This window comes from Ipomoea nil, unplaced genomic scaffold (genome assembly GCF_001879475.1).
Source record: "Ipomoea nil cultivar Tokyo-kokei standard unplaced genomic scaffold, Asagao_1.1 scaffold2749, whole genome shotgun sequence".
Taxonomy (NCBI): domain Eukaryota; kingdom Viridiplantae; phylum Streptophyta; class Magnoliopsida; order Solanales; family Convolvulaceae; genus Ipomoea; species Ipomoea nil.
Genome location: NW_017619177.1, coordinates 1,152,519 through 1,171,895, shown reverse-complemented (window position 1 = coordinate 1,171,895; position 19,377 = coordinate 1,152,519). Strand labels below are relative to the sequence as shown.

The 19,377-nt window shown below is 40.0% G+C and overlaps 1 long non-coding RNA gene across 7 annotated transcripts; it reads right to left on the bottom strand.

The window, feature by feature from the left end:
• Window positions 1-12,784: 12,784 nt before the first annotated feature.
• Window positions 12,785-16,597, bottom strand: LOC109156618. 7 transcript variants are annotated; one of them, XR_002050060.1, is made up of 10 exons: window positions 16,365-16,597; window positions 16,207-16,276; window positions 15,671-15,760; window positions 15,055-15,147; window positions 14,794-14,944; window positions 14,169-14,257; window positions 13,937-14,039; window positions 13,691-13,743; window positions 13,275-13,475; window positions 12,785-13,055 (listed from the first exon to the last, which is right to left on the bottom strand). It is a non-coding gene; the product is annotated as an uncharacterized LOC109156618 (long non-coding RNA). The 7 variants fall into 7 exon arrangements; XR_002050059.1 differs by lacking the exon at window positions 13,691-13,743; XR_002050062.1 differs by lacking the exon at window positions 13,691-13,743 and having other exon boundaries at window positions 13,323-13,475.
• Between the last annotated feature and the right edge of the window lie 2,780 nt (window positions 16,598-19,377).

Sequence of the window (19,377 nt, the reverse complement as noted above, 5' to 3'; positions counted from 1 at the left end):
CAAGATCAATGGGGCCTTTAACAATGTTATATATCCTACTGAATTTGTTCCCTTTCACTTTGAAGAGGAGGGCGAAGCAGTGGCTAAGATCATTACAAACCAGACCATTACTACTTGGGGAAAGTTAGCTAGTGCATTCATGTCAAAATATTTTCCACCAGTTAAAACTGCCAAGCTTTGGCGTGACATATCTTCTTTCATCCAAATGGAAGCTGAAAAGTCTCTATGACACTTATGAGAGATACACAGAACTTTTGAGATGTCCTAGTCGTAGATTACCTGAATGGATGCAGGTTCAAATTTTCTACAAAGGTTTGAACTTTATCATGAGACAACTGATAAATGTAATAGAGGAGGGCATTTTGAATAGCAAGACCCCGATTGCATGATGTGACACCCCTAAATCCAAATTCAATTAAGGGATTAATTGAGTAATTAATCCTATTTCAATTAGTGAATTAATTCCTAAAATCCTGAAAATTTAATACTTGGGGACTAGTAATTGACTAGACAAACCCAAAGTCAAAGTTGTACCTTAAGCTTTGTAAGGGGTTCCCTTGTTCCTTACACTTCCTTATGTTAGTAAGGGTATTCTTGACCTTTCACTTGGTGTTAGTATTGTAACCTAACTTAGTAGACCACCTTCATTCTTTCCTTACACTTTCTAAAAATCTAGCTCCACCTTCTCTCCAAAAAGGTGGGTAGCTTTTCTTCCAAGCCAAGTTGGAGCCTTACCAAAACTTCAAAAGTTTCTTCAAAGATTCAACCTTTCATATATTTGGGCATCTAGGAGGGTAAGATCTAAGTTCATCTTGTGCTTTTGGTTTCATCTTAGGTGTCTTTTCTTAAAGATAGGATCTTTATGATCTTTTGGTATGTTCTTGAAGTGGGTTTGGAAGGTGAGCCTTGTGAGGAGCTTGTTGAGGTGTAAAGTGAAGGTTTTTAGTCTTCAAGAGGTAACCCATGCTCTACAAAATCTATTTTCCTTACTTATATGTGATTTCTTGGATTCTACTTGTGCTTTTGCTATGAAATGTGAGTGTTTATGCATTGTCTTGTGAAAATGCATATCTAGAGCTTGTGTTTAGTGTTCATTTGTGCCATTGCTTGTCATTTCCTTCGATTCAAGTCATTTTATTGTATTGGGTGAGATTTGGCATGTTTTGGACTTGAATTTGAGCTTGGAGTTGAAAATCTCCGAAGGGATTATTTGTGCAGGTGTATGTACCCGCGGGCGAAACGGCGGGCAGTGGCCTACCCGCCGCCCACCCGTGGGGAACAGGCCGGACGTGGGTCTGTACCAGCGGGCGGAACTGCGGGTAGGGGCCTACACGTGGGTCCACCCGCGGGGTACAGTATATGGATGTTGGGGGATTTGTTCCCCGTAATTTTTTTGACTCAGTATTTGGTCTTTTGACTTCCCGATGTTCTTTTGTGGAACTATTTGAGTGTCTTCTTGATGTTTCATATGTCTAGAACTATATGGTTGGTATCCATGTAGGTTTTGGTGTCTTGAATCGTGCTAAGTGTTCAACATTGTGTTTCGTTGAACCATGATGAGTCTTATGTGTTCCTCGGAACTACCTTTGGTTTGCCCGTTTGATAAGCATGCTAGTTTGGGGTTTAAATGCTAGCGTGTGTGTTGTTTGTACATTCCGATTGGTTGATGATAACTTGTGTTATTCATCGTTGTTGTTGGAATGTGATCCATTCCTTGATTGAGTATGGTTGCATATCTTCGTTGTGATCCGTTGATTGATTCCTGTTGAGGTGTGGTGTGTGTGGCTTTACCTGGATTGCACGATTAGTGGTATGGGACACTAGTCACCAAGGTATTGCAGCGGTCCTCGTGGTGGCCGTGACGTGATTATGGAGTTGTGACCTTTGTGTAAGGTTCACGTGATTCTTGGGTGGCATGTGTTGCCGTGTGTGTGTACGGTACCCTCGTGTACTATTAAATTGGTGGTCTTGTTGGTGGTTTGTTGGTGGGGGATGACGGTCCCAAGAGGGAAAAGGTTGGACTAAGAAGTATAGGGGTCCTGGAGGTAATGGTTGGAAGAAGAAACAAGGTTGGGGGTACCCACAAGGTTGGAACCGGGCATAAGGAAAGCATATCAACTCGTGATGGGTGATGTCACGAGGGCTTGTGTAGCCATGGTTGTGAGTTCTCTTCTTGTGATGTGTGTAGTCACAAAGGCAAGTGTTGCCTTGGCATGTGTTGCCGTGGGTGAGTCTTATTCCTTTGCGTTGTGCATGTCGGGTTTTGATATATTGTGTGATGATAGATCATACCTTGAGACTTCTTGCGAGTATTGTTGTTCTTTGTGGTCTTGGGATGTGTTCCCGTGTTATTGTTGAGAGTGTTGAGACTTATGTTGGCTATTACTCTTGGTTTTGCACTTATATATATGTATTTCGTTTCGAAATTGGCTTTACAACTTATATCTTACTTATGTATGTTATTTCACAAGTTTTGGTGGGTTACCAGCATTATTCGCTGACCGGGTGTCGTCCCATGTTTTATTGTGTTCTTTCAGGTGATGTCTAGGCAAGTGCGCGGTCTAGTACTTGCTAGTATAGCTTTCCCCTCTCGTTTTGTGGCCTGTGTGCCAGTTTAGAAGTAGAACTTTGAGACAATGGGATTAGATGTAAACATTGCAGATGTTGCCTGTGCGTTCATCCTTATGGTGAACGTGGCATAGCACCCCGTGTTCCAGATTTTATCTATCTATCTATCTTTCAGTCTTTCCGCTGTGATTATTGTTTATTTCGTTATCTGCATGTTTTAAGGCTTTTATATAGCATGTTTTTAGGGGGTGTTACAGATGGTATCAGAGCCAGGTTTGAGCCTAGGAAGGATTAAGTCTAGACTTTCTAAGTGGCTGAGTGTGGTTTGAGACCTTTAAGCGACCTTAAGAATCTAAGTGTTAGGCTTAGGACTCTAGGTTGCGCGGTGAGCTGAGGGTTACTTTCTGTTCTTTGCTTGTTTGCTATCTTTTGGTAACCGTGTTGTTGTTGTAGAAGTTTGCGATGCCTCCTCGTCCCCGAGCACGCACCTCGGAGAACCCAACAAACGAGCAGCTCGCTCAGAATCTCCACCAGCTGACACAGACAATGCAGACGCTCAGTGAAGCCTTGCTGAACAACAACCACGCTGTGCCGCCTCCTCAACCTGCTGGGCACCGAGATTTAGGTCGCTTGGTGTCGAGATATAGGCCGCCAACCTTCGCGGGTGAGGAAGACCCGGTGGTCTTGGAAGAATGGTTAAGGGTGTTCGGCAAGATCTTCGCAGTTGTGGGTTGCCCCGAAGAGAAAAGAGTGGAACTAGCAACGTTTTACTTTTGCCATGAAGCGAATTTGTGGTGGATCCATGAGGGTCCGTCTTACCTTGAAGAACCTGAGTTCGACTGGTCCGCGCTTAAGGACAGAATGCGCGAGAGGTTTTACCCAGTACATGTGCGAGCCGCCATGTATGAAGAGTTTCTCCACCTGCAGCAAGGATCCCTGTCTGTGGTCGAATACCACAAGAAGTTCTTGGAGTTGGCACGTTTTGCTAGGATGCTCGTGCCTACGGAGCTCGCCAAGGTTGAGAAATTTGTGGCCGGTTTGAATTATGAGGCGCGAAAAGCTTTGACTGTGAGTTGGCCGAGTTCTCTTGAGGATGCCTACGTGTGTGCCGCCGATCTATATCGTGTACAGCAGCTTCAGAGAGGATCGTATGAGCTAGCTAGGAAGAGGGCTGAGAGCGGAGGTTCTTCCACCTTTAAGAAGCCACGATCGAATTTTTAGGCCAAGAACGTGTCATCCTCATCTCAAGGACCTAATCGGATGGATCAAAGGGATCAAGCTAAGTTGTTTCCGTGCCGAAGATGTGGGAAGGTGCACGTGGGCCAAGATTGTCATGGCCAAGTGCTTCGGTGTTTCCGATGTGGAGATCGTGGTCACAAAGTCGCGAAGTGTCCCCTGCAAGCCGGTCAGAGAGCGTTACCGCCACCCCCGGGAGCCGGAGGAGCATCGGGAGGTAGTTCGGGTCGTGGAGCAGTTGGAGCTAGGCCACCTGGGAGGGTCTTTGTGATGGCGCGTTCGCAGGCAGAGTCTGAGGGTTTGGTGGAGGAGGAGTTGGCAGGTAATCCCTTCCCTAGCCTATCCTTGTTTTTCGCGAGTATCGTGTTCTTTGTTGTCTTGAGTGTTATCTTGTGTTTCGTCGTTATCTATTTGAGTTACTTGGAAATCCTTGGCATGCTTTTCTTAGTAGTGATTCTTTCGGAGCTTAGTGTAAACTCTTCTTGCTAAGTGACTTCCTTAGTTCGGAATATAAGTTCCATTGTGAAGTTAGCTATCCATCTTTGGAATGAATTGTGCTTGGGTTAATTCTATAATCCTTGTATTTGGTTATTCTTGCAACTATTCTTTTGGGAACCCTCTAATTTCCCAAGTATTCTTTAAAAGTTGGAAATAGCAAACCTTACCAAAAATTCTTTCTTGTGTAGCTTAAAAGTCAAGCCAAAATGTTAAATTGTAACCTTTGAGTTTTAAACCCAAGCCTATTCTTTACCAACCCAACTTCTAAACCACTTGAGTTACTTATCTTCCTTATAACCTACTCAATTTTAATTCCATCTTAACCATAAATTCCCACTTTACCCAAATCCCCAAATTAAGTCATCTTTTCCCCAATTTTTCCCCCAAAATCCCTAATTTCCCAAGTCTTCTTCTTCTCTTCTACTCTACCCGTGAACCACCGAAAATCCATCCCCACCCGTCGCCCCACCTGCAGCCCGTCGCACCACCGCCGACGCAGCAGCCTGACACGCCGCCGCCGCCGTTCGCCGTCTGCCGGAGCTCCGCCGCCGATCCGAGAGAGAGTCGAGACTCCGAGAGAGGAGAGCGCGCGCGAGAGAGAGAGAGAGAGAGCCGCGTGAGTGAGTGGTAAAGAAGAGGTAGTGTTGTGGGCTTTGTTTGTTGAGCTTTGGGTCATCTCCTACCATGCCTAGAAGGTCAAGCTTGGCTAGAAAAGCGGAATGGGTGGATACCCACTACCTTGTTCTTGAAGGTAAAGCTTTTGATCCGGAATCTTTTCCTAATTCTTTGTTGGATATGCTTAGATTCCAAGGTTTGTTGGATGCGTTTCTCGCCATAAGGGCCGAGACTTACCCGAGTTTGGTTAAGGAATTTTATCGTCACATGGTTGTGACAAAAGAGGGTGATAAGCTTGAGATCACTTCTAAAGTGAGAGGTGTGGAGATTGTGTTATCTGAAAAGAGGCTGGCTCAGCTTTTGAGTCTAACTGCTTCAGGAGTTGCTCAGTATAGTGGTCATTCTTGGATTAGTACGGATACCATGGGGTACCGGGACTATTTGAGCTATTTGTTGGGCCGTACGAGTGGTTTCACTCAAGCTTCAAGGCCGGAGAAAAAGTGGTTGTCCGCGGAGCAACGGATTTTGGTTATGTTGGTGTCAGATTGTTTGTTGCCTAATAACAACAAAAGCAAGTTGTTGGGAAAGTTGGAGTGCACTTTTGCCTTTTGTCTCAAGAATATGGTTAAGTTCAACCTGCCAGCTTTGATGTTGCAACACATGGTTTTCTGTCGGGATCATAACCGGAAAAGCCTACCGTATGGGATGGTGTTGAGTTGGATCTTGGTTAGGAAGGGTGTCAGTGTGGATCGTTGTCTTCCGAAGGCCTTGGGAAAGTTGGTGTTGGATGCCACCAATCTTAGGAGTTGTAATTTGTTTCAGCTGGATGATGGTGAATACATCACGCTTGAAGAAGTGGCAAGGAAAGCACCTGAAGAAAGGGCAGAGTTAGCAACCGAGCTTGGAATCCATGCCGGGAAGTTGAACCTCGTCGTTCAGAGTTTGGGAGGTGATGAAGAAGCTGAAGATGAAGCTGATCGTGAGGATGAGATGGGAGCACCGGAAGCTGTTGAGACCGAAGAAAGTGACTCGGAAGGTGAAGAGAACCGACGAAGAAGAGAAGCTCGCACCATGAGGGAGCACGACTCCATGACGCATGAGGAGCGTGTTGTCACCTTGCTTCGTCAGCAGAAGCGCATGATCGAGGAGGGCTTCGCCTGCATGAAGACGCAGTTCGTCGCCGTGCACCACAGGTTAGACCAGATTGAAGCCAATTCAAGCCGTAGAGGAGAAGATGATGAAGAGTCTGAGGAGCCGGAGAGCGAGTCCTTCTAGAGTGAAGCTGTGGCTACCTTGTTCGCCTTTTCTTAGTAGTTGTATCTTCTTAGTCATTGTTGCCGTCGTTGGTTATTTGTTGTTCGCTTTTGTGCTTGTTTTTGCTTGTTACCTTGTTGTTTAGTTAGCTTAGTAGTTGGTGTTTTGTGTTGGTTGTTTAGTTCTTAGTGGTTGGCTAGAAGTCGGTGCTTGTGTTGAGACTAGAGTTCGTGATGCTCAATTTATCCGTTTGTTAAACTCTTGCCAATCCTTGATTTGATATGCCTTCTTTCTTGCTTTGAAATTCTTGTGAATTCTTTCGAGTTTTGACCAAAAGAGTTTGTTCTTGAACCTCTTGTCACAATGTTGTTTCCTATCACCGTTTGCCTTTTTAATTCGTCGTACCCAAGCTTCGGGGACGAAGCTTCTTTGAAGGGGGAGAGGATGTGACACCCCGAAATCCAAATTCAATTAAGGGATTAATTGAGTAATTAATCCTATTTCAATTAGTGAATTAATTCCTAAAATCCTGAAAATTTAATACTTGGGGACTAGTAATTGACTAGTCAACCCCAAAGTCAAAGTTGTACCTTAAGCTTTGTAAGGGGTTCCCTTGTTCCTTACACTTCCTTATGTTAGTAAGGGTATTCTTGACCTTTCACTTGGTGTTAGTATTGTAACCTAACTTAGTAGACAACCTTCATTCTTCCTTACACTTTCTAAAAATCTAGCTCCACCTTCTCTTTAAAAAGGTGGGTAGCTTTTCTTCCAAGCCAAGTTGGAGCCTTGCCAAAACTTCAAGAGTTGCTTCCAAGATTCAACCTTTCATATATTTGGGCATCTAGGGGGTAAGATCTACGTTCATCTTGTGTTTTTGGTTTCATCTTAGGTGTCTTTTCTTAAAGATAGGATCTTTATGATCTTTTGGTATGTTCTTAAAGTGGATTTGGAAGGTGAGCCTTGTGAGGAGCTTGTTGAGGTGTAAAGTGAAGGTTTTTAGTCTTCAAGAGGTAACCCATGCTCTACAAAATCTATTTTGCTTACCTATATGTGATTTCTTGGATTATACTTGTGCTTTTGCTATGAAATGTGAGTGTTTATGCATTGTCTTGTGAAAATGCATATCTAGAGCTTGTGTTTAGGGTTCATTTGTGCCATTGCTTGTCATTTCCTTCGATTCAAGTAATTGTGTTGTATTGGGTGAGATTTGGCATGTTTTGGACATGAATTTGAGCTTGGAGTTGAAAATCCCCGAAGGAATTATTTGTACAGGTGTATGTAACCGCGGGCGGAACCGCGGGCAGTGGCCTACCCGCCGCCCATCCGCGGGGAACAGGCCGGATGTGGGTATGTACTCGCGGGCGGAACCGCGGGTAGGGGCCTACCCGTGGGTCCACCCGCGGGGTACAGTATATGGATGTTGGGGGATTTGTTCCCCGTAATTCTTTTGACTCGGTATTTGGTCTTTTGACTTCCCGATGTTCTTTTGTGGAACTACTTGAGTGTCTTCTTGATATTTCGTATGTCTAGAACTATATGGTAGGTATCTATGTAGGTTTTGGTGTCTTGAATCGTGCTAAGTGTTCAACATTTTGTTTCGTTGAGCCGTGATGAGTCTTGTGTGTTCCTCGGAACTACCTTTGGTTTGCCCGTTTGATAAGCATGCTAGTTTGGTGTTTAAATGCTAGCGTGTGTGTTGTTTGCACCTTCCGATTGGTTGATGATAACTTGTGTTATTCATCGTTGTTGTTGGAATGTGATCCATTCCTTGATTGGGTATGGTTTCATATCATCGTTGTGATCCGTTGATTGATACCTGTTGAGGTGTGGTGTGTGGCTTTACCTGGATTGCACGATTAGTGGTATGGGACACTAGTCACCAAGGTATTGCAGCGGTCCTCGTGGTGGCCGTGACGTGATTATGGAGTTGTGACCTTTGTGTAAGGTTCACGTGATTCTTGGGTGGCATGTGTTGCAGTGTGTGTGTACGGTACCCTCGTGTACTATGAAATTGGTGGTCTTGTTGGTGGTTTGTTGGTGGGGGACGACGGTCCCAGGAGGGAAAAGGTTGGACTAAGAAGTACAGGGGTCCTGGAGGTAATGGTTGGAAGAAGGAACAAGGTTGGGGGTAGCCATAAGGTTGGAACCGGGCATAAGGAAGGCATATCAACTCGTGATGGGTGATGTCGCGAGGGCTTGTGTAGCCATGGTTGTGAGTTCTCTTCTTGTGACGTGTGTAGTCACAAAGGCAAGTGTTGCCTTGGCATGTGTTGCCTTGGCATGTGTTGCCGTGGGTGAGTCTTATTCCTTTGCGTCGTGCATGTCAGGTTTTGATATATTGTGTGATGATAGATCATACCTTGAGACTTCTTGCGAGTTGTGTTGTTCTTTGTGGTCTTGGGATGTGTTCCCGTGTTATTGTTGAGAGTGTTGAGTCTTATGTTGGCTATTACTCTTGGTTTTGCACTTATATATTTGTATTCTGTTTCGAAATTGGCTTTACAATTTATATCTTACTTATGTATGTTATTTCACAAGTATTGGTGGGTTACCAGCATTATTCGCTGACCGGGCGTCGTCCCATGTTTTATTGTGTTCTTTCAGGTGATGTCTAGGCGAGTGCGCGGTCTTTCGCTGTGATTATTGTTTAGTTCCGTTATCTGCATGTTTTAAGGCTTTTATATAGCATTTTTTCGGAGGTGTTACACATGCAGTCCAAACGCTGATTGAAGAGATAGCTCTTAACATTTATCGCTGCACTCTTTTGATAGGGAGAAACTTGCAAGAACTTACAAGGAATGAGCAGTCTATGAGGTTGATTTAGTCTCAATGATAGCAGCCCAATTGGAGAAACTCAACAAAAAGTTTGACACCTTAATAACTTCGTAGCACATGGCACATGTGATGCACTACAACACTTGTGGAGTTAACCACATTGGCCACCTATTGTCCTTATTAGAAATGATTCAATTCACTGAACAAGTGGACACATAATTTGAATATTATTTTGAACTAAGGTTCACAATGTAAGGTAGGCCGTGATCCATGATATAATTTGTCGTTTATAAATAAATAAATAAATAAATAAATAAATAAATATATATATATATATATATATATATATATATAATATATATATATATATATATATATATATATATATATATATATATAGGCTCCGGATCCCATGAGGTCACTTAGATGGATGAGATGATGAGGCCTCATCTCATCCATTAAATCATTGCATATCAAAGGGTGAGATTGAAAGAGATTTATTTTATATTGAAGGTAGTACACTATGCATAAGGGTGAATATGTAATTGTATTATTGGAGCTATATATGGATAGGAATAAATTGAAATATATTCCATGCAAAGGATCAACTAATTATGTGATTGAATAATATATTAATGGCAACAAATAAGAATTGATAGTGTGTGAGATGTAATTAAGAATTAGTAAACGGAAACAAAGATTATGCGCTGGGTTCTCTCCTCAACAATGATGTCGTATGCTGAAGGAGGTATGTGCAAGTTTTTTTGGTTTTCTGTATGTCTGTGTAGCTATTTTGATAAGTATGTGTGCCAAGTGTCCGTAGTGTGTGCAATTAGGGCATGCGGAAGGAGTTTAATACAAATCACATTGCACATGTGCGTTTAGTATGAAATGTCTTGATTTTGTAAAAGTCGAATAGGCAATCAGACATTGTGTGTTGATATGATATGTGGTTAGCTAAAAAAGACATTGGGTTAACAGACATGTTAGACGTTTGTATTATAGTATGCTAGTTAGGCTAACACCCGTGCACGTTTGAGGGATGGTCTTTGCGAGTTAATTCCTGAACATGTGCCTGTAAGACACAGGGTATTAGCGTTATATTCTCAGCCTGTGCATGCTTTTGTGTTCCCATGTGCAAGTTAGGACTTTATATGCATGTTATGTTGTTCCCATGCATGCAAAATATTTCAGCCTGTGTATGTTATATTCGTAGCATGTGCATGGAACGCTTATCAAATGTGTTTGTGAGTATGTGCATATGACGTCTAAGAATTAAGTATCGATCGAGAAAATTATAGGTACATATTATTTATGCATTCTAAAGTTGATAAAAAGCAACACCATGCATGCTGAATTTTTTCCATGCGGAAGTTTGGACTCTATGCTGTTTTACTGAGATTGTGAGCACGTGCATGTTACGAACAAGCAATTAGTAACGAGTGACTTTATAATTGCTACAAATTATTCAGGCAAATTAAAGTTGATAAATTAACAAAATGCATTCCAATGACAGTAGCGTAGCATAATGACATGATTTGGTGATTGTCTCGATACGAAACAGATGTTACAGGTGAGTGCATTGCATAGCAAACCGGTGAAAAGGAACCAGAAAAGGATTGCAGAATGGAAATTAGTCCTGGAGGTACGAAATTTTGGTATACAGAATGCGACCGTAGCATGAGACCTTATGAAGGCCAAATTTTTAATAAACTAGAAGATGGAATCCAATTCTATACGAAGTATGCTGCAACAACTGGTTTTGATGTGCGTTGTAGTTCGGATATAAAGAACAACTATGGAGTTGTTTTGAAAAAAGATGTGGTGTGTTCACGTCAAGGGTTTAAGGAGACAAGGGGCAAAGAAACATCAGTTAAAGAAGGGAGTTTGCAAAAGAAATGACGTCGGACCACGAACAGGGTTGGGTGCGGCGTTAAGATTGTCTTGAAGATGGATAGTGATCGGAGATATAAAGTACACAAGTTTGAATAAAAACAAACACACTGTCTATGCGAGGAAAGGTACAAACCACTTATGAAAGTCAATCGGAAATTGGACATCGCAACCCAGCAATTCATCACAAATTGCGAAAAAGCTAACGTCGGTGCAAGCAAGAGTTTCGACATATATGCGGAGATGGTTGGTGGTCCCGAGAACGTGGGTGCGACGCAACAGGACTTTAAGAATTACAGGAGAGAGCTATTAGCGTACATGAAGTGGGGAGATGTGAAAATGGTAATTTCAAACTACCTTGAACAAAAAACGGATTGCGCAGATATGTACTTTGAATACGAGGTTAATTCATATGATCAATTATCTCGTGTGTTCTGGGCGGATGGTTTGGTGAGAAAAAACTACGGTGCGTTTGGCGATGTGGTATCCTTTGATGCAATGTACAAAATAAACAGGTATGAGATAGCTTAGTTAAATACATGGGTGCGTAATGGTAAAGTTGAGTAGAAAGGTCCGGGTTTGTGCGGATGACTATGAATACTGTAAATGAAGAGCGTAATGTGAATGGTGTGTGTGTCTGTGAGGGTGTGAACTGTAGTAGTAATAGTGAACGGTGAGGGCAGCTACAGCGTGAATAGTTGTATTGTTACTAAAGAGCGTAATCTGAAATCATCGGTGGTCTGTGCAGGGTGGTTAATACGTGGTGATAGATTTGCATTTATGTATGTGCAAGTTTAGTTATTAGTATGGGCAAGTGTAATTTGCAGTATGTTCATGTGTAATTAACAATAGGGGCATGTGACTACACACCAGGGCTATTTTGGAGTCAAATATAGATTAAACATTCGTGAGAGATGAGTGTGCAATGCTAACGTATGAATTGTAACCCTAAATATGTGACGGATTACTAATTGTTTGTTTTTGGATTCAGGTAGAAGAAAGAATAAAAACAAATTAAACGTTAGTCTCCTCCTTCATCAACATAGTCCGGTCATCATCATCAATTATAGCTCGCAGACGAGGGTCGATGAGTATAGGTGTTTCGGATGTGCGCTGAGTATTTCAACTTTTAATTAGCCCGGGTAAGATTTATGTTCACTAAAATCCTTTTACCCCAAATCAAAAATTGATTTTTTTCTAATTGTTTATGTGATTCATGAGTTTGAAAAAAAATTGATGATATTTAGTGTTGTAAGTTATTTGGTTATATTATGTGGATAGATATATGAGTTTACTCAGTTTAGATGTGTTGAAAACCCTGCATATGTGATATGGTGATTTTGTGGTGATTAAAAAGGAAAAATTTTTACTCAATCTGATTATTGCCTGTGAAAATTCTGACTAGCACAGCTGGAAAGAAAAATTCGTGAAAAATGCTTCCTAAACGTGTTTTTGCTTGAATGTTTTTATGGAGAACCTAGACTTTTTATAATTTATTTTTGTAAAAAGTTTGGGTTAAAAATATGTTTCGATATTTCCAGAAAAATTTCGTAAAGTGGAGGCAGTGTGCTGCCAGTTCAATTTCTGTCTGGCGCAGTGTCACTGCTGGAAATCTGCATTTTACCGACCACCAAAAAGTGGTCGGAAAAGGGGCATTTTCGGTCGGAAATACAGTTTCCGACCAACTTAGCGACCACTTTATGGATTCGGAAAAAAACCCTAGCTATTACCGACAACTAGTCAAGGTGGTCGGAAATACCAACTTCTTTTTTAAGACGTCGGAACTAGTGGTTGTCGGATAAAGAGAGCATATTTCCTACCACTGGTGGTCGGTAATTGGTCGGAATTACCATCAACCGGTGGTCGGTAAAATTTATAAAGAAAAAAATTAAAATGTGAATTACCGACCTCTAAGGTGGTCGGTAAGATTTACTAACAAAAAAAATAAAATTTAAAATTCTGCAAATATCAAATGAATTTGACCGGTTACAATTGAAATTCAAATTTCAGCATTACAATATTAAATTCAACAAAACAATTAACAATTTAGAGAAATCAAACATTAATCAATCATATAAACTCTAAAACACAGAAGTTCCGGGTTAAAACGTCTAGAAATTATAAAAGCAGGAAAAGCTAGAAGGAGTCAAGGACCATAAAGCCATACCCTTTCCAAGAGCAGAAAGCTCCACCTCAATATGCTGCTGCATATACCTCTGCAGAAAACACAGACCACAAGACCAATCCTTTAATTCAAACAGAGTAATACTCAAGAACATTTGCTCACACCTATACATGTAAATATGCAATCCCTCAACTTCAGATTCAGCAGATCAATATGTAATCCCTCAACTTCATATCTATACTATTACACATATATACATATACATACATGTATATCAAAACCAACGAGGTGAGGGTGTTAAGGGTTAAACCTTGGCAATATTGACATAGAAGAACAATAGCTTCTTAGTGTTGGAGACCTGAATGCGATTTTTTCTTTTGAATGTCACCGTCGCTGCCTCCGTTAATGTTGATGTCGTTCACTCCCTCCGTTATCTCCTCCATTGATGATTCTTGATTTCTCTGCTCCAACTCAAAGGAAGCTTCTACTTGGGGTATTTGAGCACTTAGCTCTGTAAGGGATCAATCAAAGTAAGAAATCACAATTCACAAACATACATATACTCTTAGTATACAATAAACCAAAAAGAGGTGGAGTATTATAAGCTTTCAAAATTTGGAGATAAAATTATGGATTTTAAAGCAAAAACAAAGTAGTTTCCAAATACATTATGAATTACACAGATTTAGACATAGTATGATAGTAATGCAATTGTGGTTGGCTTACATATTTTTTGATATGGGGTTATAGAGTAGTAAGCCATAAAGCCCAAGAGCAAACTACAATTCAGCAACAATAAGATTACTTACAGGTAAATGAGCTAATAATCAAATGCTTTCAGAGAAATAACTCAAATTACTAGAGCAAGAAAGTACATTAAGAACTAAACTACATGGCAATTCATCACATTATCAGTAGTATATATAAAATATGGATAACAATTAGAATCAAAGAAAGGCCTGCTTCACCAACCTGGAAGGCCGAGCATCGTTCACCTCCAACTTCCTCCAGCTGTCCTCTGTCTTTTCCAAGCGGGAACGACCATTTTGGCTTGCTGATTCCAAAGCCCTTCTTTCTGAATGAAGAACCATCAACAAAGTAAAACCATAGACAGAAATCAAAGTAAACCACTATAAAGAAATGAACAATATAAAAAAGAATCGATTAAACCAAGAAGAGTACAATCTAAGACAGAAAGTCTCACCGTCGTTTCACTCTCTTATATTCCCTTGATAAATCCTTTCTCCGCAGCCTCAATCCCCTTTTCTGCTACTTCTATTCCCTTACAGAATCCTGAAAATAAGAATAGCTAATGTTAGCAGTGCAAATGAGTACAACTCATAGCAGCAGTAATATGCACCATCCCAATTGTTTTGAGATAGAAAACATAAAAACAAAATTAAATAAAACTATACTGATTAACAATGCTATTGAAGGAAAATTCATTACGAATTAATTTTGAGAAAACATGTGTATATTACAGCTAATTGAAGTGAGGAAAAAAACTTCCTGATTTCTTAATTGCTCCAAATAACCATTTAACAAGAAATGTCAGTTTCCAGAGATAAAAGTGAATAAACCTTCTTAATGGTAGCAAATCTCATACCAAATTAAATATAAACAAAAAGAAATTTAAAATTCTGAATACACTTTCAAAATTCCAAACATAAAAACAATAACATATGGTAACTCATTAATACAAAAAGTAATCAGAAAAATATTCCAAACATAAAAACAGAAAAATCCAAGCTTGAAGCCCTTTGGATTATCAATTCTGGATCACTTAATGTCTTTCAGATATTCAAGAGCTCCTTCATGCAACATCTAACCTCTACAGCTAACACTTCATTATACTCCATAACAATAAGCCAGAAATGTGGAACTCCTTTCTTTGCGGTTTTGGTCATCTTCGTGGTCCATAGACACTGCTTCAGCTTTCTCAACTTCAACTTCAACTATACCATTCACTATTTCATAACTCTGCACGTTTTATTTTTTCACTTCATTATGAATTTGAGACATAGGATTACTAGCCAATGGAACAGCAGATGTATAATAATAATAATAATATGTAAAAGAGTCTTACAAACCTTTGTATATAGTGGTTGATAAAGCATCTGATACTTGGCTTCAAGTGCTGCTCTCTCATCAAGAAACTTTGCCTCCAATTCATCCTGTTGAGTCTGCACAATTGAGCACCAAAAAAAGTACCAAATCCATCAAAGGTATTTAAACTGGTTCATTCAAGTTCCATAGAGAAATTTCTTCTCTGATTTACTTATAAAAAACAAATCATATAAAATAAACTGGTTGATTCACTAAAACTTAAAGGTATTTTTTTTTTTTTTTTGAAAACAACTTAAAGGTATTTAATCTTTAACCAATACCATATAATCTTTGCAAAAATTAAAGTCATTCTTTAATCACCAAAACTGCTCAATGAGAAACTCAATTTATTAGCAACAATTAAATTAAAATTGGATCAATACAGCATACACATGCCAAATTTCACATAATTCCTCACTTGGCACTTTCCCTATTTATTGTGTCAATTCAATTAACAACATTTAATCCTCTTAAACAATCTTCAATGACATTGGAATTTTCAGAGTAAGATATCTTTCATTGATGTCCACATAGAATTGGAGTTTCGTAGAACAAACAAGCATTTAAAAAATATGAGACACTAGTACAAGATTCACATACCTGAATCTCCTTGAGGAACTCAACACGCTTTCTGACATCAGGCGACAAGCTCTTGAGCACAATTGAATGCTGTCGAGCAAGATCCTGAAGCTTATTATTTAGAAAATGAAACACTATAAGTACTAATACAACTCTATTCCCTTTTTAAGGGGGGACAAAAGGGACCCCTACACACAAACAACATATATCTCCCAATACACCAATATACAATAATTTTTTTTCATAGGAACACCAATATACAATAATATGGACTGACTAGATCACCAGACTGAAGCAGGGGGAATAATTGGAGTTAAATTTTAGTCTTATTGAAAATAAATTACATAATTTAGAATGAAAAAGAAAACTAATTACATTCTTAGCATTCCTTTCAAATTTCACTTAGGTTCTCAAATTCATTATTCATAAACTTCAAAAATATCCAACAATATGACAGTATATTCACATATATTATTAAGATCATAAATCCATAAAATTCAAGAATTTTAAGAACAATATATCATAAATCATAAATAACTAAAATGGCAGTAAATTACCTGTTACATTTTCATGGCAAAAGACGGTCACCAGACCAACACAAAGTCTGGAAGGCAGATCTAGGGTTTCCTATGTGGAGAGCTAGAGAGGTTAAAGAATGTGCGGTTGAACTTGAGACTATGAGCATGTGTAGATGATCGAGGTTACAAGGACTTACCGGAGAGGCGAAGTGACGAAGAGGCCGAGAGGGTCAGAGGGTGAGAAGCGGAGAGGCAGCTGTTAGCTGCGGAGAGTCGGAGAGACGGAGATCGAGGCGGAGAGACAGAGATCGAGCCGGAGACCAAGTAGTTGTCCACTGTGGCAGTCACCAGAGATGATGGCTGGTGGAGTCATGGAGTCGTCGAGTTTTAGGTTAGGAGAGGTGGAAAGGCAAGCTGCGCAAATGAGGGGTTGAACTGTTGAAGTCTAAATCCCTAACTTTATATTATATATATATAGTTACTATTTCGACTACTTTTGGTAGTCGAAAAAAAAAAAAAAAAAAAGAGAGACCAAATGTAATAAATTTTAAATGGCCGAAAATTTTTCGACCACTCCTACTAGGTAGTTGGTATTTCCGACCATTTTCTGTCCAACCCAACTCCTCGACGGAAAAATTGAAAAATGTCACCTTTTTCGACCAACTTTATAAGTGGTCGGAAAAGTGATCGGAAATTTGGGAATTTCCAGCAGTGTGTTGGGAAATAATTCGGGAAAAATACTTTTAGACCTTGGATTGATTTGAAACTTTTTGTGTATAATCTAGACTCACTGTACCTTGTATCTGGAAAATTTCACCTGAAAATGTGTTACCAATATATTTCTATAAATTTTGCAATTCAGGTCATGTCTTCTGAAAATTTCTGTCAATTCCTTATTTGAGGTGTTGAGAATTTGTTTGCTTGAGAAATATCAGTAATGTTGTCACTTTTATAAAGATTGCGGATAAAGGAAATTGATTCTTAAGATTTGTGTAGTATCCTGTTGTGAAATTCTGGATACTTGGGTTATGACCCAGTTTGTTGTGGAGTGAGCGGTTGAATATACCGACTCACTAGGGAGCTTAAAAACTCTCTGTTGTTTTGAGTAGTGAGCAGTGAAAACATATCATGTCTCACTAGGACTTTTAGTCCTGTTGTATTTTGAGAAGTGGTTAGCGGAGTCTACCACTAGGGTATTTACCCTGTTGAGTAGTAGTCAGTAGAAACGTATCCTGGCTACTAGGACTAGTTACTACCTATTGGGCTTGGAAACCCATTGGGGGTGTGCACACTTAAGGTATTAGTTCTGTTCCACTTTAATGGGATTTTTGCGTAGTGTTCAGTAGATTTATTACTGTTCACTAGGGCTTATTGAATAAGACCCTGCCCATTATTTGGTTGGTTTAAATGGGATTTTTGAGTAGTGTTCAGTAAAGACAATTACTGTTCACTAGGGCTTAAATAATTAAGACCCTGCCCATTATTTGAGATTGAATGGGATTTTGTGTAGTGTCCAGTAGAGTGATTACTGTTCACTAGGGCTTGATGAAACAAGACCCTGCCCATTATGTTGGAATTGGTGTTCCTCCATGTTGGAATAAATATATTACTTTTGAAAGGTTCCTAAAATATCCATTGTGAGAACTACTGATTTGGTATTAAAAATTATGAGTATTGTTGGGAAATTATGGTTGTTGGAAATTCTGAGTATTTCATATTTGAGTTATGCTCTATATGATTATGCTCTATTGATGATAAAAGATTAAATGTTTAAAGGGTCTATGCTTTATGTCAATTATCTGCTCCTATGTACTATGTGCAAAATGTTTTACGGGGTGAAGTAGATCTTACAAGCTTAATGCTAATTTGTGTGTTTCTTTGTTTTTTGTTCTTTAATTGTTTTTGCAGGAACTCTTGCATGAGCATTGGGCATGAGAATGAGCGAACCACCTAGATATATCATGTATTAGTTAGACATTTGAATTGTCAGTTGTTTTTGAACTAATACATATTTTGAGTTGTTTATTGAAGTTGTATTATTAGCCTTAGCGTTTGGGTATAAGAGAGATACCTGAGCGTGGCGGTAACACCCATTTCTTTTGGTTAGTTAATGCTTCCGCTATGTAATTAGTGAATTTTTCAATTAAGAAAGTATAATTGTAAGGAAAATTTAGTATTGAAAATGGGGGTGTTACAAGACAACCACAAAAGATGTGTGACATTTGCAGCAGGGCTGCTTGATAAGGAGGACGTGGAGTCGTACAGCTGGATATTGAAGCACTTCAAGAACGCAATGGGGACTGCACCACCCCTAATAATTACCGATCAAGACCCAGCTATGAAGATTGCAATAGCAGATGTGTTTGTAGGTAGCCGGCACCGATACTGTATGTGGCACATAATGACCAAAGTAAGTGAGAAAGTTGGAACTGAGATGTCAAAGAACAACGAATTTCGGGGGGCATTAAACATTGTTGTGTGGAACGAGAAATCAACGAGGGCAGAATTCGAGATTGGGTGGAAAACAGTAATTGAAAAATATGGACTACAGGAAAACCGATGGCTAAACCGTATGTACGACGAGCGTGCATCATGGGTGCCCGCATTTTTCGATGATGTGTTCATGGATGGCCTACTACGTACCACTTCCCGTTCGGAGGCGGAGAATAGGATTTTTCATAGTAACATGAACAGGCACTTATGCCTTATTGAATTTTTCGGCCGTTTCGAGCGTGCGGTTTGAAAGCAACGAAATAACAACTTAGAATTAAGCGCAGGTTGCTACGGACAGACCCCAGATTTTGAGACCTCCCTAAGCATTGAGCGCGCAACAGCAGCAGTGTACACACTGACTATTTTTTATGAGGTCCAAAAGCAAATAAGTGCATCCTGTTTTAAATGTCTAGTGCGAGCATTCACCAAGGCAGAAGGGGTGAAAACATATGTGATAGAGGATGAAAACGAGGAGCGATACACCGTTATAGTCCAAGACGGGAGCAACAGCATAGCGTGCACATGCAAAATGTACGCAAGAATTGGACTCCTTTGTAGCCATGTTTTTGTAGTACTCAAAGATGAACGGATCTGTAACACCCCCCAAACAAGGCCCAAATAAAAGCCCTAACACATGTAGATTAAACAACAAAACTAGCACAGCGGAAGATAAAACGAGAACTGGATAAAAGAAATCCAACGGGGTGTCACGCCGCG